A 27760-nucleotide genomic window follows, 5' to 3' on the forward strand; every position below is an offset into this window, starting at 1 on the left:
TATATATATATATATATATATATATATATATAGATAATATAAAGCTGAATGTCTGTGTAGGTGTGTGTGTGCGATCACGAATAGGCTCCTATATGGTTGACTATTTTAAAAAACTGATTATATATAATGATAGAAGATGTATTGAGACACAGGAATAGGTATGTTTGATCTGGCAGAATGGTGGTTCATTAAAATTGTGGGGTCTGCGTTCGCGCCTGGTCCACAAAGTAAGGAAATAAAAAATTTAAAAATTAAAAAAAAAACGTTTACAAGTGTTTTTGATATAGATGTACATAATACTTTGATATGTTTTAACTTAAATAGGGATGGTATAATAAAATTGTGGGGTCTGCGTTCATGCCTGGCCTCCATAGAATGGAAATAGGCACAAACTTTAATAAAGACTTTTCATATCTATCTGCGTAAGTATACTTTGATAATTATGTTTTAGTTTGAAGAAATATGATATAATAAAATTATGGGGTGTTCGTTCGTGCCCTGACCTCCATAGAATGGAGGTATGTCACAAAGTTTAACAAGTTTTTTTTTAAATATAGATCAACAGAATATTGTGATAAGTGTTTCAATGTGAACAGGTATGGCATAATAAATTATGGGGTTTATCTATTTTGTTTTTACTTTCATCATATTTTGCTTTGGTTTTGATACCCCCAAATTCGAAGCTATCTCTTTACAACCCTTCCTTTTCATAACCTATCATACTTTAATAAATCAGTCCATTTTCTGTAGGCTGTTTTTGAACCCAGTCAACGACAGGTACTTTTGCTAGTATATATATATATATATGTATATATATATATATATATATATGGAACAGTAATATATGTATGTGTACCTGATGTAAGGAGAATATATACAGATAAATAGAAAACTTTTACACGTTGATCTTTTTAATTTCTTCTGATCTGCCTTTGCGTAAGGATTCCAGTTTTCATTAATGAAAGAAACAAGATTCTTAAAAAAAAAAGAATTGTTAGCATTTACAACAAACCAACTCGGATTTTATTCTTCATACAAGTTCAGTTTTCATTGTTTTGTTGATAAAGTCTAGTTGTATTGCTATCTCTTTCCTATATAGATTATACTTTTAAAAATTAAAACAAGTAACACAATCAAAACATTTATTAGTTAAGTAACTACACAAATGCAATAGTATTCATTTATGCATGACTTAATCCCTAGAAAAGATAGCTTAATAATAAGTAGTGTAGATTTTTTTTTTTTACAAGGGAATCATCACTTATCAAGGCTCAAAAGCCACTCGAGGGTAAGGGTTAAAGAGGGTACAGTGGTCAAAAGGACACTATCGTGGTAATCGTTAGAAGTGTGAATTTAGTAAATTGGATTACTTAAGGGGAACGGCTCATCAAGAACTTGTTTACATTGGACTTGAAGATGGCCATATTGTAGTCAGCTGGAAAGCAGGTAAATGGAAGAGAGTCCCATAAGGAGGATGGAAAGGCCGAAGAGAGAAAGCACTAACCAGGCCTCCACTGGATGAGTGTGAAGAGGACTGAAACCTTGGTGAGGCTTATTGCCACCCAAATTCCAGTTAAGAGATAATATTAGTTGCTAGTGAGAAGTAAATGGCAAACGGCTGTTGCAATAATGAAAATTTATTTGTAAAGGCTATCAAAAGAGGTGGAGAATACAGGAAATCTGGGAAGACTTGTCACTCAGACTCCAGGGACCACCACCAGTTGTTGTTGTTAGTGAGTAATCTCCGATGATGGTCTGTGCGAGAACTCCTAGTGAGTTCAAATAATAATGCTCCTTTCTTTTGTAAAAGTCTGAAAAACTCATCAGTCATCCTGCAAATAGACTAAATGAAAATAAAGTAAGCGATGAGGAACCCCTACCCTCGTGAATCAGCCCCAGGAGAAGCTACTATTTCCATGCTGTTAGGCATATATACAATGATGGATTGTCTTGCCTCATTCTTGTGACCCTTAAGCCATAAGGTAAGGCAGACAAGTCTGTTTTCGAGGGGTGGGCAATCATAATAACCTACTGCAGAAAACATAAAAAAATAAATAATAAAATAAGTCAACTTCAAAGAAAAGATAGCTCATCCATAAATATTAAAAGCAATTTGTTTTAGTTCTGTGAAATTGTAAAATTATACTGTTTAATTTAATTGTGAATACTATTTATGATAAAATATAAAATTGATTGAAAATAGTGTATATATTTTTCATTATAAAATTATCCTGCAACATCTAAATCTTGACGATGGAACAAAAAAAAAAAAAAAAAAATGAACATTTGTCTTTTGTACATTGTGCTTCAAAATATTAGCGTCATATGCATATTTTAATATCCTTATTCTTTAATATTATTCAAAATAAAATTTACAATTATTTTTACAATTCATTGCTACATTTTTTATTCACACAAAGGTTTATTTAGTACAAAAAAATCAATTTGTTTTCGTTGAAATTTCATTTTTAAATCAAAGCTAAAAAAGAATAGCTGGATTAATATTTTAGCAATGAATTTGTAGAAAATGATTAAGGTTATTTTATTTAAGAACACTTTTTAAATTAATTTTATTCTTCGTAAAGTCAGTTGCAATTAATAGATTTCTTTCTACAAAATCAATACTTGATTCAGGTCAGTCAGTTTTTCTTGCACATCATTGCCAAGAAGAATAAAATACAATTTTAATTAATCCATTCCAGAAAATACTTTATCCGGGTTGGAATTATTTTCTTATGGCCACCATTTGAAATTGTATAAATTCCAATTTCTTTTTGTTTTAGTTTGCCTCATGAATGGATGCAACACGAATTTTTTCATATTGTAATCGAATTCTGATAAGCTTTCAATTTACTGTTATTGTGTGGTCTTTCCATGAAAAAAAGTGATGCATTAGAATCTTGTTTTCTATATAAAATGGGCTAAAAATTGGTTTAAAACAATTGTGAAAGGACTTCTTTGATTTTTTTTTATATTCACGAATGCATACATACATACATACTATATATATATATATATATATTTATTCTGGGGTCCTTGATTCAAATTTCACTAGGCTCAGCTATGCTGATTAGTTTTAAACCATGAAACATACGATCAAAGATAATTTTTAAAATATATATATATATATCACTCTCCATCTAGAAAGTATCACATTGTTGAAAGAAAAATTATTCTCAACTAGCATTTAGGTAATGTTCTTTTTGTATTCACTGAATTTGTTCAAAAGTACTGCAAACAAAATAAGCAATATTATATATATATACACACACACACACAATTTCAGAAGAAACAACGCATGTAATTGCTACAAGCAAATGATCCCGCACCCCGCACATTGGTCCACTAACAGGCTCATGGGTCTTCAAGAGAGGATGGCGCCCCATTTCGGGGTCTTCCTCTCAATGGGTTCTGTGCACGTTTTCACTAAATAGTAGTCGAATATAAAAGAATATTTACTCATATTACTCAAATTTAGTCTGAGGAATTCCTTTGGTGGAATGACGTATAAAAGTTTCTTAGCCCATTTGCCATAAGTGTGTGTGTGTGTGTGTGTGTGTGTATATATATATATATATCTGACTTATAATTCATCAAATGCCCACCATCCTGCAGACACATACCCCAAATAGAGTCCACCCTGGTGTTCATTCAACTGTCATATGTCTAAAAGTATAACACCCTTCTTCCATCCTTTCAAGCAGATTCCATATTATCTGAAAAAAAAAAAAGACCCCAAAAACGCACATACCCCAAATTCTGCAGGAGCCACATTCGATGAATAACGAAGTACAAGACAAACAGATTTCCTTTCATTTCCCCTTTTCTAAATTGCTTCTTTACTCCACCCCATAACCCCAGCTCCAATTTTTTCCTTTGCCCTTTCTCTTAGAAGACAAAAACAAAACAAAAAGAATAAACATCAGCTGTTTGGACTTGTTGGATACAAATTAAAAAATAAAAAAGGCTTCATAACCCCCCCCCCCGTTACATATGACAATATGAATAACAAGGAATTATAAAAAATGACACTGCACTTTACAGAAAGAAGCTATAACCTCCACCCCTTAAAAGAAAAAAAAAAAATGAAAAAAAATTGAAAAACTGTTCTCACTTTTGAAAGTGACTGGGTGACAGCAGAACCACATTGGAAGGTAAATTTTATCCTCCATAGCACCTAATAGCAAACGTTAACCAATTATGAATTTTTTTTTTTTTTTTTAATTTAGGGAGATCTTAGTTTTTAAATCCATCTCTCTCTATATATATATTACTAAAACTTGCTCGTCTCTGTGCACATTGAATGATATCACAAAGGCATGCTTATGTGGACAGTGACTTTGTGACAAGCCGCCCGGTGTTGCCTGGTCGTAAAATATACATAAATATTATAATTTTAATTAATGTAGATATTTTATTTATTATAAACAGAAATACTGTATGTATTAAACGTAACATTAAATTTCTTTTAAAAAAAAATACAGAAACGAAAGAAACTGAGACATATGCATGCGAGTATTATGTTTTTTCTAAATAGTTCAAGTTTGTAAATAAAAAAATACTCGATCTGAGATCAAAACCAAAACCTAAAAAAAGTAAGTACGATAACCGTTAGGCCAGCTTGACATGATCTCTAAAAAACGTTTTTAAACCTACTTATTCTTAACATAAGTAATTTGTCATGTGAACAATTCAGGCATACGCATTCGTAAAACAGTTGACAAACAAATAAAAATCTGATGACTCTCGACACACCAATTTTTCAATTTTGACCCCTGAGCAGCCCTTTTTTCCAAATTAAAACCAATTAAAATGTTTTCTACATGTCTGAATATTCTATATATCAAATTTCAAGTCTGTAGATAAGTTTGTTGAATATATAGGGTGAGAAGTGTCATCACACACATACACACAATTATCCATCCTGTCTCAAGAGCATTTTATTTTTTATGGTATACTGTGTATTTTATTCTCGTATATATATATATATATATATATATATATATATATATATATATATATTTCGATCCCATTAACTTCTCTTTAGGCTACTGCACTGTCCGAAAAAAAAAAAAAAAAAAAAAAAAAAAAATTCCATTATTTTGGCTGCTTTGAAAACTTTCCAACCGGACTTCATGCATAATTAAACTGGGTTTAATTTTGGACTTCATTCCCTCTAAAGAACTATTTTCGCCTTTCAGATTACTTTGAAGAATTTTCATGCAAGCTGAAATATTATGCCCGGTTTGTTTTATATATATATATATATATATATATATATATATATATATATATTAATGTTATGTCTAATGTAATTAAGTTCCTGTTGAACGATTTCCTTAATTAAGCCCTATTAAGTTGTCCCATTACTGGTCATGACTCACCATCTACCAATACTTATTAACCATTATCATGAAGTGGCCTCTGAGCCTTGAGAAGCAGTGATCCCCGAGTATATATATATATATATATAGATATATATATAGTATAAATATTTATTACACACATACGCAAAAAAAGGGGGGGAGATTTTTCCATCAAATTTCAACATATGAGATTCAGACAACCAAGTTGTCCAAAATCTACATAAATGATATGTTTATAGTGTCAAAACATTCACACTTTTTGAAACTAATAAACTCAGTCAGTGTAAACGATTGCCACAAGACAGAGCAGATAATATACTGCAGATTTTGACATCCGAGTTTTCTTTCTCCTACATGTACATCTCAGTGAAGAATAAGGCCGCATCTCTCCCAGTGGTTTTAAATGCGTCCCCATAGATTACAAACCTGGAAATTTTTACATCTCAGCACAATACATTGAGCATCTTGTATTTTCAAATGGTCACCCATCTGGTACTGGCCAAACTCATCATTGCTTAACCTCAGTGATCTAACAAGAACCTGTGTGTCAATGTGATCATGCCACATATATATATATGTGTGTTGTGACGATTAATCGGAATCGGAAAAATCGGAAGATTTTGAGGTATCAGAATCAGAAAAATTGATGCCTATTTTCCGATGCCAAAACGATTCTTTTAATTGTCTTTTTTTTTTATTTGACTTTATTTAAAGCAAAATCTTCCATTGCTGGTAATAATGATAAAATAATAAATGTTTATTGATTTCAAAATACCAGTAAAGCTAAAATCGATAAATCATCCTTCACAAGTGTATTTTTATGTCTAGGAAAATATCTGCATATTAAACATTTGTTTTTACGAATATTGGGGAAAATAATAATCTTATAGTTAAATTATTAAAGATTTATAAAGAATCGGAATTGGTAATTGAATCGGGAATTTAGCACAATATTGGTAATTGTATCGGAATCGGAAAAAATATTGGAATCGTCCCATCACTAATATATATATATATATATATATATATAATAGATTCTAAAAATTCAAAATACTAATTATAATTTCAAATATACAAATCAAATTCCTGAAATATTCAAAAATGTCTATTTTATGCATGCTCGTTTCTGCAAATCAATTTTATTAGCTAAATTATATTCAAATAAAACTTCCAAAAGGTAGATTTCCTTCATCAGCATATTAACATTTATCGATTACATCTCGAGTAATCTGACATAATCTATTAATTTTTTTTTTTTTTTTTTTTTTTTAACTGCAGTACTGAAACATATAGAATATATTCCTTACTAAAAGTATATATATATATATATATATATATATATATATATATATATATATATATGCAAGGTGTCCATAAAGTCCGTGTGCAATTTTTTTTTAAATGAATTGTTCCAAAATCAAATCCTTTTTACATGTTATTTCCATTGCAATCACAAATAAAATTATAAATATTTTAAGGCGCACACGGACTTTATGGACACCCTGTATATATATGATTACTTCATTTAATCACATAAATTAATATATAAAGATACAATTTTAAGCGTAAATTTTCAGTATTTACTTCAACAGTGCTCAACACATATGAAGAGCTAGGTAGTAAGTTATGGAAATATATATGGCAATTAAGTCATTAATTGCTATATATATATATATATATGTACACACACACACACATATGAGAATAATGCAAGCAAATAGTATTCCGACGAAATAGAGAAATAAAAAGGAATAAACCGAGTTTTGTGTTTATCAACGTTTCGTCTTTATTTCCAGAGGAAGTCTAGAAATAAAGACAACACGTTGATGAACACATAACTAGGTTTGTTCCTCCACACACACACACACACACATAAGTGACTGTATCTGTGTGCAAAACGGTCAAAGTTTTTGGCTTAACGACTTGAAACCTAATATATAAGGGATTTGGATCTATAGAACAACTTCGACTGTAAAAATAGATGATAAAGAGTCAACATTGAAAAAAAAAAATTGGAACTTGGTAGGTCTAAGTTGACTAAGCATTTTACTTCTACATGCAAAAATATACATTTATATGTTTAACAAGGTTATTTTTCAAGTTTTTATATGCGTATGAACATAACTGAGATGGTAACGAATAATGTTGGAGAGTTATGTTTTGGTTTTCATTCTACTTGATGGCACACAATCATAGTTTTATTTGTTTTAACTTCTGAAATCACTACTATATGTTTGGTACAATATAATATTCAATAGAATACTAGCTCTATAATAATAATTACAAAATCTGCATAAATCAAAATATCATGGTTAAGTGTATTTTATGATCAGGCAATGCTGGGCGGTTACTAGTATATACACGTGTTTGTGCGTGTGTGTGTGTGTATATATATATATATATATATATATATATATATGAAGGCTTCCTTCAGTCTTGACAGACTATGGATACCCATTGTAAGGGTGCCTGCGCGTGAAATTTGTGTGGCAAGACTTGCGCAACCTCTAACCACGCCTCTCCTGAGTCAACATTGTTGCATACCAGTGGCAAGTTGAGGTACAAGACGACTGGAAACAATGCCGAGATAAGCGGAGAGCACATACAGCGCCTAGAATTCCCAAATGGTCACCCATCTGGTATTAGCCAGGCTCAACGTTGCTTAACTTCGGTGATCTGACGAGAACCGGTGTGTCAACGTGATTATGCCGCATATATATATATACATACATGTGTTTGTGTGTGTGTGTATATATATATATATATATATATATATACAGCATAATCACGTTGACACACCGGTTCTCGTCAGATCACCAAAGTTAGGCAATGTTGAGCCTGGCTAGTACCAGATGGGTGACCATTTGGGAATTCTAGGCACTATATGTGCTTTCCGCTTCACTCAGCATTGTTTCCAGTCGTCCTGAACCTTCAGTTGCCACTGGTATTCAACAATGTCGACTCAGGAGAGGTGTGGTTGCAGATTGCGCAACTCTTGCCACAAAAATTTAACGCGCAGGCACCCTTACCATCCAGACTGAAAGAAGCCTTACCATACTTATATATATATATATATATATACGAGCAAAAGTACCCGTCGTTGACTGGGTTCAAAAACAGCCTACAGAAAATCGACTCTGATTTATGAAAGTTTGATAGATTATGAAAAGGAAGGATTGTAAAGAGATAGCTTCGAATTTCGGGGTATCAAAACCAAAGAAAAATACGATGAAAGTAAAAATAAAATAGATAAATGCCACAGAAATATCACGTGCAGGCACCCTTACCATGGGTATCCATAGTCTGTCCAGACTGAAGGAGGCCTATATATAGTCTTGGAAGTTTTTTAACCATTCAAAACTATATAAATAAAAACTTATTGAATTTTTAGATTTTTTTGTCATTTGTTGGAAAACTATTTAGTAAGTTATTTAATCACCTGCAATCAATGCATCAACTTGCTATCTCAAGTTCACAATAGTCCTAATATTAATTTAATATCTATACACACACACACACTAATTGAGCCCTATAAACCTGACATTTCTACTACACTAACCCAAGACAGATGTTCCTGGCGTGCCACAATTCAAAAAGGGGCTACAATTGCTGAATCTACACAAAATGAAGAATGCAAAAGGAAACGTACAATAAAAAGGACAGAGCAGTCATCAACTGTGCTACAGAATCATCCCACAGGTGTTAAACATGAGGAAAATACTTTAGAGCTCTATCGGTCTAACAGAGCAATTACATGGTCATCTTTGCAAGCGATAGACATCATCAGCACACTACTAAAACTCTGAATCTTTCTTGCTAGTCTGTCCCATGTACACTGGATGATTTCATTGTGCGAACAAATGAACGATTTGGGGCAGTTTTACTCCTACAATGTCCCCTAGCGGGCAACCAAAGTTATCCTGTTCTGGTAAAAATTTATTTTCATCATGACTAATGTTTGTGCAAAATTTCAAAAAGATCCAAGGCATGGTTATTGAGGAATGGACGAATGGAAGTAAAATATTAGAACCAATCTCTCCTTTGTTGTGGGACCAATAAGGTATACAAAACAAATTTTTTTTTTTTTTTTTTTAATTAATAAAAAAAATGTTAATAGGGTATGTTCAAGGCAGTTTGGTAAAATCTCTGGGACATGCTAAGCAATGTAGATACAATACATCATTTAATATGTACAATTTTGTTTCTTTTTAATCAGACAATTACGAAAAAATTAGAAATTGGATGATAAAAAAACAAAAGTTGAGCTGAACAGAAAGCAAAGGACCATGGGAGAAAAAGTATTCTTAATTCATATGAGTGATGAAAGTTCAAGGTTGGAAGATACAAACAAAAAGAATGAAAAAGAGAAAAAGAAAAGCAAATTTAGACAATTATGCAAAAATTATGATTTATTTATACAAATATTATTTTTATTAATTTTCTTAAAACAAATAAAAGATGATGAGAATAAGTCAAACTGATTCATAAAAGTGATGAAAGTTCAAGGTTACACAGTATTAAAGCCACAAGTAATCAAATACTACCATTCATACCTTTTTTTCACCACACACACACATATTGAATGCCTTCGTTAAATCCTCTTCTGATTCTTTCTTCTAATAAAATAATTAAGCATTTTAGCTTGACAATTCACTATATGATGAAATGCACAAGTGTCTATGTAGCTTAATTGCAACATATTTTCATAACTTACTACCTAGCTCTACTCAAATACCGAGCACTGCAGAGTAAATACTGAAAATCGATATATAAAATATATTTCTTGATAATATTTTATGTGGATATATGAAATAATAATATATAATATATATATATTATTTAATTTCTCTACCGCTTTCTCTGAGGATACTAATTTATAACCATGCATACATATCTATGTTTAATTGTTGATTTACAATATCAGGATACCTCAATTCTGGACTTTCAACATGAATTTTTTACCATCGGCTCAATATCTTATGAACTATTTTTCAACTCGCCGGATACAGACTTTACTTTGCTAAACTTCTAAAGTTTATACTACTTTTGTTTATATATATATATATATATATATATATATAATGACTCCACTTATCCTTTTGAAAACTCTAATAAAATTTTGTATCACTCAACTATATATATATATATATATATATATATATATATATATATATATATAACCTATTTTTCATTTGCCTTTTCATTTTTCTGCTTTATTCCTGTATTTTTTCACTGTACATTATATGTATTTTCGTATTTCTCTACTCTCCTGTATATGTCCCTATTTACCATATCTTTTTCTATCTATACTATCGGCATCCTTCCTGCAGCTATATACATATAGTTTATCTTTATCTTATTTCCAAGCTACTGTCCTTATGCCAGCTTTTAGTGGATATATTAACCTGGCTTTGTATACTCTTTTGAATAGAAGAATCAGACTTCGAAATGCCATAGCTTAAAGACATTCCTTTACCTTCCCCTACCCCTCGTATTAATCTGATGATGTAATAAAATTTTATTTAACTTTGAATTCTCAGATATATATATATATATATATATGTGTGTGTGTGTGTGTGTGTGTGTGTGTATATATATGCGTGTGTGCTAGTATTATTTTCACTCTTCACCTACATAATAAAGAAAGAAAAAAACATGCATCAAGAATTCTCTTTGACAGTAGTGGCACAGCTGCAGCAGACATCACCTGTTCCCATTACTCTTGGGTCTGGAAGGGAAGGCCAGGCTCCACCATGATGGCCCTTATTCCTCTTGTACCCTCCCACACCACGCGCGCGCGCACACACACACACAACTACCATCCAGTACCCTGCCTCCATCCACACCTCGTCTGCGAAGAGAATGGTATTTCCTTTTTCTTAGAGGGCAGATGCAAAACAAAGAATATTTGAGATTGCCTAAATGCCCAAATGAATGAGATTGACTTCACCAAATTCCGAGAAAAGTATTATTTTGTACTTTCACACCAGGATCCCTGAACTTCTTTGCCTGACTATCAGATTGTGACCGCACCCCTCCCTTACACCCCCTCAAAAAAACACCCTTACACATTTATCCTTTCTAACCTCATCCCATTACTCAGCTAAACTTTTTCTCTTATCCCACTTAAACTGTTTGTCTGTTGCTTTCCCCTATACACCGTTTTACTAAGTTCAAGAATCTTTAAGAAATACTAAGGTCACGTATACAATGAAGGCGACAGAGATATGTAATGTGCACACCATTTGTCTATGCGTTTAAAAATTAAAACAAACTTTGTGGGTATTTTTGTGAACCATTAGTCATAGACAGAAAAAAAAGCAGATAGGAAATGAAAAATGGAGAGAAAAATTGTTTAGGTATTTATGCAGAATAAGGACCGTTGTCTTCAGAATTTTCTGGGCAGTTTACGTAATATGCTGAAAGGTACCGAAAAGCTGAACAAATGACATCACAGCAGCTAAGGTCCTTTTAAGAAAACATTTATTTGTTATAATTGATTTATTCTTAAAAACATATTTATCTTGATTTGAAAAAAAAAAAAAAAATCATAAAACAAAAACAGAAAAAAGTCATTAAACAATATAAACTTGACATCTATATATATTTCTCACCTATACGTAACTTTAATAAATGTACATCGAATTATTTTATTGATCTTTAGTCTGATATTTATTAAAATAAAACATTTCAATAACATAAAATCAAATGATATAGAGAAATAAATTTAAACACGAAATTATATAGACCAGAATGCATTTCGCCATTTTAATCTTTTGTTAATATTTTTTGGAAAATATTTTCAAGTTTCTATTTGTCAGTTTAAAGTATTAAATCGGCAGAGTCGCTTTACATTTAAGCATCAGAGGGTAAAACCTCAACTACTGTGTAGCCAAGAGCTTTGCTGTAATCTGACATTTAAGAGTAAATCCTGTATAGAAATTGATAAGTGATGATTTCTACTATCTCTCCAGAGAGCAGCGTTTGATCTGTTTAATAACTTAAATAACAAGCAGAACCTGTGGAAATTCCACAGTGGACACTTTCATATATAATATATTGATGTCGGCATTCTGTGGATGTTTAGCGTAAATGGAAATGCTCTGATATTATTGTAGCTCTTTTGTTAAAACTGCAAAAGTATTTATCTAAGCTAACAGGGACGCCCGGCATAGCCCGGTCGTAAAATATGCTTAAAAGTGATATTCTAATTTATGCAGATTTTGTATATATTATTATATAGTCAATTTTCTATCGATTCTTATATATTATAAAGTTGTGATTTCAAAAATTAAAAAAAAAATATATCCATATGACTGGGGTGCATCAGCTTGGATCGACACCGAAACCAAAACTTATAAAGAATTCTTGGTAAAATTATTTATTAAAAAATATAGATGACTTAAGTGTCATCAGCTGAAACCGAAACCAAAACTTATGAATAATTCTTGGTAAAATTATTTATTACAAGAAATGGAAGTACATAACAATTAAACGACATTCACTCGGAAGAAAAAAATGTAAGCGTGACACACAAAATAATATGCACATTATCATATTAATATATAGATGTTTACGGCTCCCAAACTCCAGCTTCTGGTCCGCAGCCTGGGAGGTGGTAAAAGGGTTATGATGGATACATTGTTGGGGAGTCTAGAGTAAATACAGCAACTTTCATATAAAGTAGGAGGGCTAGACACTCTGACGGATATAAGCAATATGTATAGTATTAGAATTTATCTTTTTTTTTTTTTTTTTTGAAGTATGGTGCGGTTTTGGGACATGTTATTTAAATGGTAAAATGTACAAAATAATAATCTTTGTGGAGGTTTATAGCCACTCAAATTCCAGTGAAGACCAATGGTCATTGCTAGCGAAAAGTCAGTGGCAAAGGACCGTTGTAATAACACAAATTCATTTGCAAAAATTATCAAAAGTGGAAAGTACTGGAAATCTGAGGTGACTTCTTGTCACCTAGGCTCCAGATAGCATCACTAGTTGTTGTCACAGTGAGAAATCTCTGAAAATTACCTACATGAGAACTAATGATAATATACCCCTCATTACTCACCATGTTGCCTAGAATATGTATCCTTAATGTTAAGTTCATTAGCTCAAATATTTATCCTGTGCATACATATTATTGATGCTTATGCATGCACACACTAATCTGGTTAAAATTTTATAACTAAAAATTTGATGGAAAGTAATTTTTTCTCTATTATTTATTTTATTTATTTTTTTTTTTTTTGTATATCACTTAATTTAAGAAAGATAAATGCCCCTTAAATGGTAAAATTTACAAAAAAATATGCCCATGTTATTCACCATGTTGCCTAGAATATATAATTCATAATGACTGGCTCATGAGTTCAGAAGTGAATCTTATACATAGAAGTATATATACATATATCTAACTAATAGATTAATAAAAGTTTTGTGTTTACGATTGTGAAACTTTCTTACTCAAAAGTAGTCATTTTAAATATATAAAATACCTGAAAGTAATTTAGTTTTACCTTTTATTTATTATCTTTGTAATCTATGTGATTTAGGGAAATTCGGATCCCAAGTAGCACTGGGTAGTCCTACTAGTTTTTTTTTGTTTTTTGTTTATAATATTTTTTGTCATGCTTATTTTATCATTATATAATATTTCGCATATCACAGGGGTTCTATGAATAAAGTGTATTACTAGCAAATATACGCTTATTCAGGTCATTTTTTTGGGGTTTTTTTTTGCGCATGAATGTTATGTTTACTCGAAAATTTTAAAAATATATCAGAGGTTAATGTACAAGGCAATACAATGCAGAAGTGTAACAGACACAAATTGAAGCAAATTAATTCATACTAGCGGGACCTGTGGAAATTCCACAGTGGACTCTTTCATATGTAATATATTGTTGTTGGCATTCTGTAGATGTTCAGCATAAATGGAGACGTTCTGATATTATTGTAGCTCTTTTGTTATTCTAATTTATGCAGATTGCCTATATATTATTATAGAGTCAATTTTCTATCGATTCTTATAGTATTATAAAGTTGTGACTTCAAAAATAAAAAAATATATATCCATATGACTGGGGTGCACCAGCTTAATTCGAAACTGAAACCAAAACTTATAAAGAATTCTTGGTAAAATTATTTATTACAAGAAATGGAAGTCCATAGCAATTAAACGACAGTCACTCGGATGTAAGCATGATACACAAAATACACACACTATCCTATAAATATATAGATAACGATGGAATGGTTATGTAGATTTCACATTTTTATTAATACAATATCTTCTATCATAATAAAGTTGTATTCCTGTCAGTTTGTTCGCAATTTGATTAATATGTACAAAAGACATACTGTTTTCACAAATTAATTTTTATACCAAAAACGGACGTTCACACTATCATTCTATCATAATTTCTATATATACTATTTAGTCTATTGAAATCTACATTCTCTAAGTAAGCTTATTTGCATATTACATTAAAGAAAAACTATTTTAATAATTAGCTTCACGTTGTTATTTGTTTGTTGTAATAGAATTGCCGTTATTGTTCTATTTAGAAGTATTATTTAAAGTTGATTTATTTAATTTACTTTTGATTTATTTTCAATTATTAGCCCACACTAGTTGCCTTTAAAAACGCAAGTAAGTTTATTTAAGCTGTGAGAGTTATCTCCCACTTAATTTCCATAGACGAAAATGAATGAGTTTTATGCTTCTATAAATTCAACATGTGGTCCACTTACAAGAAAATCATGAGATATTTATCTTAATATGTGACTAAACCCTCAGCCTGCTAATGCCAGGTACATACCACTTATATATATATATATATATATATATATATATATATATATATATATATACACTAGCGGGGTGGCCGCGGCTTTGCCTGGGCATAAAATATGCTTAAATATATTTTAATTTGTCCAGATTTCATATATATAATTACAGTCGTGATTTCAAAAGCAAAAAATATTTAGATGCTATCAGCTAGAATCGAAACCGAAACTGTAGCATTCAAAGCTGGTGACGTTACCACTATTAACGGGACACACATAAACCGATTAAAAAATAAAAATAAACTAAGATGAATATACAAAATGTATAATGATTTTTCAATTTTGACCCATTTTTGACCCTGTAAAAGCTATTTTAAAACAATTTTAACCGGCTAAAGACCCATCAAAAAATCCAATCATTTGAAGCCCCTATCGCCGTTCTGTGACTTTTAGTTTTGAACGAGATAGAGTTTGAAAATATGAAGACAGACAGACATATAGTCGTTTATATATATATATATATATATATATATATATATATATATATATTAGAGTAGGTCGATTTTGGAATAAGACTGTCTATGCAGATAAAGTTATTACATAAAGAATAACAAAATATTTTTTCTAAGACTTTGTTTTTTGAGCAAATGAACTTAAAACATTGAAAAAATTCAATATACTGACTAATGCCGGTGTTAAATGAAAAAAATAAGCATGCCATATTAACGTTGCGTTTTGAAGAAAAAATATTAAAATATAATCCATTTTTTTTTTTTTTCGTTTGTTTGATATATCTGTTATTTTCAGAAAACTAAATGAGCATCAATAAAAAAAGAAACATTGCAAAATTTTTCATTCAAAATTTTTTCAAAAAACTAATAAATTGGGGCTTCATTTTACCCGGTTAATTTTTTAATCTACACAAACACATAATCGGTTTTGTTTAAGTTCTACATGTGTTTTAATCGAGGTTTAAAACAAATATGCAAATAATTAAATCTTTTTGCATTTTATGTCTTGGCAAACATAATTTCCTTTATTTTCTTACAATATAATAAAATAAACATTTTGTAAATATTTTTCTAAAAATGAGTCGGAAACGAACTATTTCTATACACAGTAATTATTCAACAAAATTCGCAGGTTCATCTTCTCCATTGAATATAACATAACACTCTACTTTCTATCAAGTTACTAGGACGCCACCCAGTGTTTCCCAGTCGTAAAATACGCCTAAATATGGTATTTTAATTCATGCAGATTTCATATTTATTATTATAGAACCAATTATCTATTGGTTATTATATTGTACCCAATATATAGTAATGATTTCACAAGTTTTAAAAAGAAATATGACTTGGGTGCCATCAGCTAGAACTGAAACCAAAATATTTAGCTATTAGGTAAGTACTGTATTTAAACACTTATGTATTAGTTATGATATTCAATCTGACGATTCTTTTTGGTAAAATAGTGTAGATGACTTATCTATATTTAAATGTGATCCCTATCTTGGGTTGAGCATATTAAGGAACGAAATAAACTGCCGCTAGTGTAAAAAGCAATGCTCTTTGTGCAAAAATAAATAAATAAATAAAATAAAATAAAAAATAAAAAAATAAAAATGGAGTTTAGATCGTTTGGACAATGTTTATAACATTGTAATGTTCAAAATTCGGGACTAATGAATACAACAAGGTTGTTAGATGTGCTCAATAACAAGAGCAAAATATTTTTTATTTAAGGGTAAACAGTTCAAGGTCGCCTGAGGAAGTCTCATTGACTGAAACAGATGGCTGTTTGTAGCGACCATATGTAACTGTTTACCCTCAAATAATATACTTAATTAAAAAAAATAATCCGATTCAGAGAATCTTAAGGACGACCACTTGTGTGTTTGCAGTATCGTGGTGAATGATAACCCTATCTAGGACTAGCATAAACCAACAAAAGGTATAGTAACGAGGATGACCAAAGATCCCCCCTCCCTTCCCCAAATTTTTGAGTGGCATTGCGCCTAATTTTTTGTTTTTCATTTTTGTCTTTTGTACATCTCGGAAAATAAAATAAATATATAACTCAAACAGAAAGTAAGTTTATTTTCATCTTTTTTTTTTCTTTTATCTTTTTGGATGATGATATCATACAAATTAAGTTAATTTCTATACTTGTATTTTATGTAAGCTGACGAGAAAAGAAACTCTTGCAGTTTTTTATTTTTATTTGAAAAAGATCAGAGTGGATCAGAATTAACATTTGTCGAATTGTATACTTCAGGCTCCTCTTGAAAAGCGAAAATATTTAAAGGGGCAAAGAAATAAAGTAGTACCCAAAGACCGTTTTCAACTTAGACCTTTCGATAAATCTGCCGTGAAAAGATCTAGAAAGTTAATTGTGTTAAGAGAAAGGCAAGTTGCTTCAACATCCCATGACAAAAACATCAATCTTCCACAATCAGAAAATAGTGATGAAATTAATGAAAAATTTTGCCTGATAAAAATTCCTCACTATGCAATTAAACTAATCAGAGGTAGTATTTTGTCAAATTTAGGAGCAAGTCTTACAAATGCTTTTCTATTAGATCTACTAACGTCAACTGTTTTGTTTTCAATTTTGACCCCTTAGCAGCAATTTTTGCCGGCTAAAAGTAACATCGAAAGTGTGCTACAGGTTCAGATACCCTATATACCAATTTTCAACTCTGTAGACCAAATATTTAGAAAGGAGTTTGGTAGAAACTTTTCACACACACACACACTAACAAGGTCACTTTATATATATATATATATATATATATATATATATATATAGAGAGAGAGAGAGAGAGAGAGAGAGAGAGCGAGAGAGAGATGCACACACATAGATTTCTTGCTGATTTTTTAAAACGATAATACGGTTAATTAGCGGCTTCAGCTTGAAGATCTTTTTTCTTAGAAAATCGCCTATATTTTATTTGGACGTAAACAAATATTTTATTTATTTGTATTTTTATTTTACTTATAAAACAGTAATTTACGGACATGCATGTTTCGGGATCCTATCTTTTTGATTGTTTATAGGAATCGAGCCTGAGACCATATGTATTATTTAGGACTTTATGGTATAATGGATAATACACTAGACCATAATACATATCGTCTTAGGTTCAATTCCTAGAAACAGTCAAGCTACGCTGAAGAGAGAGATAGGATCCCGAAACATGCATGTGCGTAGATTACTGTTTTATATGTAAAACAAAAATAACATATATACACACACACACAAATATATATATATATATATATACACACACACACACAAAAAAAAATATTTTTGTGTGCTAGAAAGTTCTCATTTTAAATTCTATGCAATTATATGGAATATAGAAACTATGCATAGATAGGATTCAGCGTAATCGTAAAATGAAACCAATCATCAAATAAGGAACCATAAAAAAATAAGTAATTAATGAACGCTCGTTTTTCAAATGAATATGCAAATTAGTTACCCTTCATGTAGTCGCTTGCATATCCATGACTGAGTATAAGAAGTTTGTTTTAATAATTTTCAAATAGAAAAAGTAGGCTTTTAATATCAATATCAGAGCAAGGAAAAAAATACTTTATATATATCTACTATTATATAAAAGGAACTATGTGTGTGAGCGAGTTATCTATAGACTCTGAAATGGCTGGGCAGTTTTTTTTATGAAATTTCACAGAAATATACCTCATGTATCTGGCAGTGTTCTTAGATAGGTTTTGTATCAGAATGTCTTCGATAAGTATCAATAATCAAAATAATCTGATGAAAGAAGGAACAGGCGATTTAAACTAAAGTTAACACCTTATACAGCCTAACATCACAAGTGCATCTGAGAAGGTTTATTACCACACAAGCTAAAAGGCTCAACATATAATATTAATGTTTCCGTTTAGAGCACAATCGGACCATGATATTTGACCTTGGCATTTTGAACTGTAATTCAAGCTGTTATATATAAAAATTTTATAAATAGGTTCTCTACAGTGTAATGTAGACTACAATTGTGCACTAATTCACTACGGGGAGGCATGTGAAGCTTTCTCCTGGACCGTTATGGGTCTCTAATTAGAGCAAACTATTAATCAATTTGGTTGAAAAATGGGTGACTTCACCGATTTCGATGACAATAAAAATATAGGAGTGTGAAACATCTGTCTATCCTCATTCAAGCTTGGGCAACGTCGAGTTTATCTACCAGTAAGCATATATATATATATATATATATATATATATATATATATATATATATATATATAGAGAGAGAGAGAGAGAGAGGGAAATTAAAAGGAACAAACTGACATGTGTTCAACGTTTCGCCTTTATTTCTAGACTTCCTAAATAAAGACGAAACGTTGATGAACACATAACTCGGTTTGTTCCTTTTTATTTCACTATTTCGTCAGAATACTATTTTCATTATTCTCATCATTATATATATATATATATATATATATATATATATATATATATATATATATATATCGTCTTAGAAGATTTTTAACCTTTAAAACTATATAAAAAATATTTAATTTTTATATTTTTTTATCATTCGTTGGAAAACTATTTAGTCAGTAAGTCATTTAATCACATGCAATCACTACATCAACTTGATTTCTCTATATACAAGACACACCTGAATTAATTCATCAACTGAAAGATCAGCAAATAATACTCAGATTAGAACAGCAATCTAAATAACACGGATCATCATTTCTTGTCTAAAAAAAAAAAAGTCCTTTTGTTGTCCTTTATCATCAATTTGGTTCATCAACATTTTTGTGAATCATTGCAGCATATTGTTAAGAATAAAGTGCAATTCGATTTAATTCATTCCAGAAAATATTTTGTCGAAGTCAGAATCATGCCGTTATCTTAATATAAAGAGATCTAATTCAGTATTTGTTCATAGTTACTTCCCTTGAAACAAAAAATATTTTTGATTAAAAAAATAAAAAATAGAATAAAATAACGGCATCCTTTTATAAAGAAGAAAAAAAGTACATCAATAAATTGTAATTAAATACACTATTGGTGAACATCGGGTGGGGAAATGACTGGGTAGACGTCCTAAGTAATTTGCAATTGTATTTTGAACGTCGCCCACACTGAGCATTGGACCTTCAATCTCCAAAAGAGTAACTAACAATTGAATTTTACCATGTGCGCTGTCCATCATGCCATGGGGCCCACAAAGATTCTCGAGTTTGATATGATATACCTGAAGAAGGTTGGAGGTTACATCAAGCAAAATGTTGTGCAAATAAGACTCAAGATGAGAGCAGTAGTCCGAATAATCCAAATAATACGAGACTGATTTTATTTTTTATATACGGCATAATCATGCTGATACACCAGTTCCCGCTGGATCACCGAAATTGAGCAACGTTGAACCTGGTTAGTACTAAATGGGTAACCACTTAGTACTAACCAGGTGCTGTATGTGCTCTTTGTTTATCTCGGCATTGTTTCCAGTCGTTCTGGACTTCTCCTTGCCACTTGACTTAAACAGTGCCGATTCAGGACAGGTGTGGTTGGGATTGCGCAATCCTTGCCTCACAATTATACACGCAGCTTCTCCTACAGGAGTCTTTCGAGATTGAATGGAAGCATCACATTACATCAGAGTTCATTTACTGCATTAGATGAAGAATACAAGTTTTTAAATTTAACATGATAATGATTTTTCAAAGAAGTAGATGTTTGACAGAATTTAGGTTTAGGCCAAATTAAGACAAAATAGTTTTTGAAAGTTAGAAACTTTTTTTTTTACAATATTTAAAAAAAAAAAAAAGGGGGAGGGGGGTCCAGAACGTAGCTTGAACCATCTCTTCTGTTTCCGCACTATTTCAGGAGGGTTTGGAAGTAGGTAGTGTCGGTTGTGCCAGCACACCTGATTCTCATAATTTTCAAGTGCAGAAAGACATAAAAACAACAATGTCAGCAAACAGGTATATCATTACGCCTAGAGGGCTCTCTTCATTCTCTCTCTCTTTTCCTATAACCTTTTTTGCAGGCATATGGATACGGTTAAACAAAGGATGTTAGCCACCCCCCACATCCGCACACTATTACCACTTAGCTAAAAGGTGTGTTGTTAGTAGATAATGAAACATTTTCTTATTTCTAAGCAAGAAAATAGGGGAAAGGGGGTGACACAAAAGTAAATATCTGCACAGGTAAAATTGAAAATAGAAAATTGGTTTCGTTTCTTACAGTTCTCAACTTTTTAGATGAGGATTGATTATTTGGATTATTCAGGCTACTATTCTCATATCACGTGTTATTTTCACAACGTTTCAATCGATTTGACCTCCGACCTTCTTCAAATGTATCTTGCCAAACTCAAGAATCTGTCAAACTCAGAAATCTGCACAGAATTTCTAACGGAACCCTTTATTTATCCATAGGGGTAGCATGCTCTCGTTCCGTCAGCCATGACCGAGTAGAAGCCCAAATTTGCATTTGTATTTTAGGGTGTCGTCTGCACTGATGATTGGATCGTCAACCTCCAGAAAAGTAATTTTTACAATTGAATTTTTACCAAGTATTCTATCCATTGCACTACGAGTCTTTGCGGACATCAAACTAAACGTTGTGAAAATATGATTCAAGATGAGAACAGTAGTTTGAAGAATCCAAATGATACAGATGGTTTCATTTTGTTTGGTTCACAGCACATCAACTTTTTGAGATACCACCACTATTTTGGTAAAAGTTTTCATTTTTCAATTACTTCATCTTTTTAAATTTGTAATAGACAAGTGTATACCATCAGTCGAAAGTGACAGGAAAAAAAATTATGATTATAATAATGTCTTAATTGGTGAAGTTAAAAGAAAAAATACGATTCGATAGTGTTTGCATTAATATTTATATTATAAACAATGTCTTAATTGGTGAAGTTAAAAAAAAAAAAAAGAAAGTGTCTCAAATTAGAAAGTTCAAAAAGAAAACAAAAAACAAAAGTAGAAACCTTTTTCTTTTCTTTTTTTTACATGGAGGTCACCACTTATCAAGGCCCGAAGGTCACTCAAGGATAAGGGTTATTGCGTGTACAGTAATCAATGAGATAGTATTGTAGTAATCATTAGTATTGGAGGTTTTGATAGAGTATCTTACTTAAGGGGGCGGTTTGTCAGGAGTTTGTTTATGTTGGACTTGAAGACGTCCAAGTTGTAGTCAGGTGGGAAACAGGCAAGTGGCAGAGAGTTCCACTGGCGTGCAGTTCTAAGAAAGAAGCTTTGCTCATGGAATCTACGTTTGGATTTAGGCACAGATAAAGAGTGGGGAAAATTATTGGCAGTAGTTTCAGCCAGACGGGTGTTTCTCATGAAAGATTGGTGAGGGGGGGGACGAGGGAATGGAGCTCAGACGAGCACCTGCCATGGAAATAACGATAAAACAAAGACAGGCTCGCAATGTCTCTTCTGTGGGAGAAAGGTTGCAGGGAAGAGAAAAGGGCATTCCCCACTAAACCACAAAGTCTATTTTGTAATTTGTCAAGGCAGGATAGGCTGTTTTTAGCAGCACCTGCCCAGATGTGGCAGCAGTACTCCATCCTTTGACGTACTTGGCTTTTATATAGATAGAGAATTGCATCAGCAGTGAGATATCTTCTGGAGCGGTAGAAGGATCCCACCATTTTCCCAGCGTCCCTGGCAACAGATTTGATGTACGTGTTCCATTTCAGATCAGGAGTAAAGGTCAAATCCAGAAGCTATCGATCAGTATAGAAAAAAAAAGTTCATGATAGAAATAGGAGCGCAGGGAGTATCCAACTTGCTATTTATTTCTCAATTCCCTACAACACTTGAAATGGTTTTGTCTGGCATTTTTTTTTCATTTAACTTGTTGGCTTTTGTGTTAAAGGAGATATAGATACGAGGTAGATAAATTAAAAAAATAATCTTTAGGTAAGGTCCAAACATTCAACATGGACAATTTTGTGAGCAATTGTTTCAGAGATGATTTGGGTTTTTACTGATACAAAGTCACATCATCAACGAAGGAAATTGACATCAAGTTCAGTTTGACTATTGTGAAGACATTAAAAAGTCATACAGCAAATCGAGAGGTAGAGACAGTGTTACAATAGGTGTATCAGAATTTTTGTAGGAATTTTTGACACCCCTAACACGAAACTGCAAATAAAATATAAAAAAACTCGTATTTTCTCTTTTAAAAGTGGGTTGTTTATTTTCTTTATGGATTATACTTCTAAAATAAACTATTAAAGTTGTATAAAAAGTAATAGAAATATTTTTTAAAAATAGTAATGAAATTAATTGAATTTTACGAGTTCAGTATTTTTCAATTTTTAAACTTTAAAAATCTATCAAAATTTTTCTATCGATTCTACTTTTACGATATTTTCGGGGTCAATGTGAAATGTTATGCTCTTTCCAATAAACTAAATATAATATTTTAGACAAACGTATTTTTTTAAAAATATACGCCCCCCCCATTTTCAAATGTCTATTAAAAAGTAAATAATTAATTTATGTACCAAAGTTTTATATATCACAAATTGAAGATAAAAGATCAATAAATAATATATCCAAATTTAAAACAAAAAAAGTGTTTTTTAGAAATTTACCTGTAAAGTCCGAAGTTTAAAAAAAAAAAACGTTTTTTTGTTTTTTTTTTTTGTTTTTTTTTAATGAAACCTTGGTCCTTGCTCCTTTAATTGAAAAAAAAAAAAATTAGGGCTTGAATTACATTTTTCGAGGAGTTATAAGCTTCGAAAGATAGCGGGTGGAATTATTCAATAGTTTTCACAAAATTTCTGACACTGCTAATGTTACACTAACATAATTTCAACCAGTTACAAAGCAATTATATCCAACATACAAATAATATATATATATACACACACACACTAATCTTCATTATCAAGTGATCAGTTTTATTCTGTACTAGCAAGATAACCCGACGTTGCCCGGGATTGAATGATTAACGAATGTTTTACACTCTCATATTTTTATTGTCATCGAAATCATTGAAATCGTCCATTTTTCAATCAAATCGATTGATTGCCTGCTCTAATTGGGGATCCATCGCAGTGCACCAAGAGGAAGATAATATGCTTCTCAGTGACTTAGTTAACAATACATTGTAGTCTACATTGCACTGTAGAGAACCTACTGTTGATTTTAGAAAATTATTTTTCTATATAACTAGCGGGGGTACCCGGCGTTGTCCGGTTGTTTCGAGGTGTGCGCGCTCTTAAATCAAAAAGAAACACGGGGGGGGGGGTTAAAAAGTTTTAGTAATTAGGTAGAATCGAACCTGAAGCCCTGAGGCGAAGTTGGAAAATAAAGTGTGAAAAAAAAAAACATAACACGTTAACTGCTTGGCCAGCAAGAATAAGTTACTGAAAGAAGTTTGAATTTATTTAATTAAGAAGAGAATCGACAGGTGCCTGCACTAAATGACGTCAAGTGGAAGTCAAGAGTTAACATTTTGTGCGAGCGTTACGACGACGACGACCTAAGCAATAGCTATTCAGCAGTGAACATTTTCTGCGGGACAGTTTTTAATGAGGTCAATAACCTGGTTTGTTTGTTTTTACCTAAATTTGGGGAAAAACAGCTCCCCCATTTATTAGGGGAGTGGCTCATCTTGAAATGAAAGCAACCGTCTGATATGACGACGGTAAGCCAACATTGATCAAATGTTACATCGCTTTCTAGAGACCACTGGCCCTGGGCCTGGATTCGAATCGAGTTTCACTTTTTTATACTGAAAAATGAAAGCAAACATGCGGCGATCCGAAAATGTTGAATATTTAACATTTCAAAGTCGGGCAAATTAAATAGACAGGCGACCCCCATTGTTAAGTCGGAAATATTATCATTTAGACAGCATATAAAATTTTTTAAAAATGAGCGACGGCCTCGAGAAGCCGTCGGAAAAAAGTCTTTTGCAGACATACACAAAAAGCGAACATACATACACACACATTTTCGCTTTTATATATATAGATGGCTTGAATTTAAGTTTAAAATACCAAAGTCAAGTATCATAGTTCAATTGTGTTCTAAGCAGAAACATTTATTTCAAACACACTCCGTAAAATAAAAGAACCTACTGCTAATTTTATATGTCGAGCCTTTCGCCTTGTGTGGTAATAAAACTTTGCAGGCACACTTGTGATGTTAGGGTGTGTAAGGTGTTAACTTTGGTAAAAAAAATTGCGTGTTTCTTCTTCCATCAGATTATTTTGATTACCAATACTTATCGAAGGCATTCTGGTACAAAACCTATTTAACAACTTTGCCAGGTACATAAAGTAACTTCATGTAAAATTTCATAAAAATCGGTCCAGCCGTTTTCAAGTCCATAGGGAACGAACTCTTACACACACACACAAAGTTGCTTTTATATACTAGTAGATAAATAGAGATATTATTGTCTTGTAGATCTTTTGGTTTTGTAGTCATATTTTGTAAATAAATAGTCTGTGATTAATACATATTTTTAAATCCATAGATGAGAACCTGACAGGTGCTACCACTCTGGATAGAACTTGAGATTAATGAAAACTAAGGAGTGACCGTACATTCTCCAAAGCTCGCAGATTGGGATCTAACAGTCAAATGTTGTTTCTTATCACACTCAAGATTAACCTATAGATGGGATCCTGACAAGTACAACCACTCAAAGCCAGAGCAGATCTGGTAATGACAACTAAGGGGGGATTCCACAAACTCCAAAGCTCCCAGATTTGGGACTACCCACCAGATGTAGTTTGGGGTACAAAGAGCTTGGATAGTTAATAGGGTTTGGAAATAATGTCAGTAGGGGGAAAAACCTATGAAAGAAGAATGTAGGGGTGGTGAGGTTGGGTTAGTGAGTGAACACTTTACACAAGGGTGTCCGAAGCAGTTTAATGTTGAACCATAAGGAAATATTATTTTACCCATAGATCAGATACTTATAGGCAATAGACCCCTTTTTTTTTTTTTTTACAAGGAAGTTATCACTTATCAAGGCCCAAATGCTAATCAAGGATAAAGGTTAATGAATGTTAGCTGGCCTGTGAGACAACACCGATTGGAAATTGGGTGGGATCTAATTATTTAAGAGGATGCCTCAACAAGAACTTGTTTCAATCATACTTGAAATCAACCATGTTGTAGTCAGCTGGCAAGCAGCCTCATAGTAATGTGTTCCACGGGCAGAGAAGTCTAGGAAAGAAACTTGAGTGAAATGGTAGTTAAAGAGTGACTCTAAACTTCCCAAAGCTTCTAAATTGGAGCCTCACCACCGGGATGTACTTTAAGATCATGCCTAGGACTTTAAGGTAGGGGGGTAGAATTTTTATCTTTTTATTTTTTTTACTGGGGAGGAGGGGAGGTCACTGCTCATCAAGGCTAAAGGGCCACTCAAGGATACGAGTTAATAAATGTCAGATAGACTGTGAGACAATGCCGTGATGATCAGTAATGACAGAACTTCAGTAAGGTTTGATTATTTAAGACAATAACTTATTTACATTTAGATTTGAAAACGACCATGTTATAGTCAGCTGGGAAGCAGCCCCATGGTATTGTGTTCCACTGACAAACAATACAAGGAAAGAAACTTTGCTCATATAACTTTTTTTTTTTTTTAGCTTTAGGCACCAGAAATACTGAATATACTTTGCTATATAGACATTAATAATTACAAACAACACCCCCCAACCCCCACCCAGCATCCCTTTCAACCAAGTTGACCAAAATGGCAGAGGTTAGATCAACCTGATCTTTTGACCACTTGAGAATAACCACTTGCCTCGGGGAGGGACAGAAGTCCACTTATCTTTTTGCTCTGGCCATTAAGCACCTTTTAAAAGGTTTCCACACTTCACAAATTATGGCAATGATTATAAAGTAGACACACTGGTCAGTTAGGACTGACCACTTATCTCAAACACATTCTTACTTATTGCAAACAAGTAGCACATTCATGAAAGAGAAATAAATAAAACAAAATAAACAAAAAATCCAAAACTACACCCTCCCCTACCAGTTTCACTCCCTCCCAACTTTGCTTGCTGACGCTGCGATCCATTTATCTTTGCACTGTTTACATTATGCTTGCATATAAAGGATGTGTGCACAACTTAGCTGCGTTAACCAAAACAAGACAAATGCTGTCTGCCATATTAGCATATCTGATCAAAACTGGCGGCTAAATAAATCTACGTCCATGTCAATCTGCACGTTCAGCAATGAGAATTTGGTAAAATTTCAGATTAGTTAACAGTCAAACACCGGAAACAACATAAACTGACTTGATAAGTGCCTATCCATCGCTACCATTCATGAAATTGCCTTGAGCCTGCTCTCGGCCTGCCAAGTCAGCAGGGCATCCAATGATACTTGTATGTTGGTTTCAAGAAGGGAGATTTTATTAATTATTGTTTACCTTGCCATTTTTCTTTTCAATTATATTTTTAGTTAACTATTATTTAATGTTTGTTTTTACATTCGTGAAATGCTATTGGTGTTGGACATTTTCTCATTTTGATTAGTTTTTTTTTTTTTTTTTTTTTAAATAGCAAACAAGTCTGATTTATTTGTTATAAAAAA

At 32.0% G+C, this 27760-nt stretch overlaps 1 protein-coding gene and 1 pseudogene across 2 annotated transcripts in view; both read right to left on the bottom strand.

Annotated features, from left to right (window-relative positions):
- LOC145239785 (alpha-parvin-like) overlaps nucleotides 1-27760 on the bottom strand; it is a 471664-nt gene that overhangs the window by 101732 nt on the left and 342172 nt on the right. The gene's annotated exons all lie outside the window — the stretch shown is intronic.
- On the bottom strand, nucleotides 7966-8082 carry LOC145240496 (5S ribosomal RNA; annotated as a pseudogene).

This window comes from Euprymna scolopes, chromosome 19 (genome assembly GCF_053919585.1).
Source record: "Euprymna scolopes isolate OS-2025 chromosome 19, ASM5391958v1, whole genome shotgun sequence".
In the NCBI taxonomy this organism is placed as follows: domain Eukaryota; kingdom Metazoa; phylum Mollusca; class Cephalopoda; order Sepiida; family Sepiolidae; genus Euprymna; species Euprymna scolopes.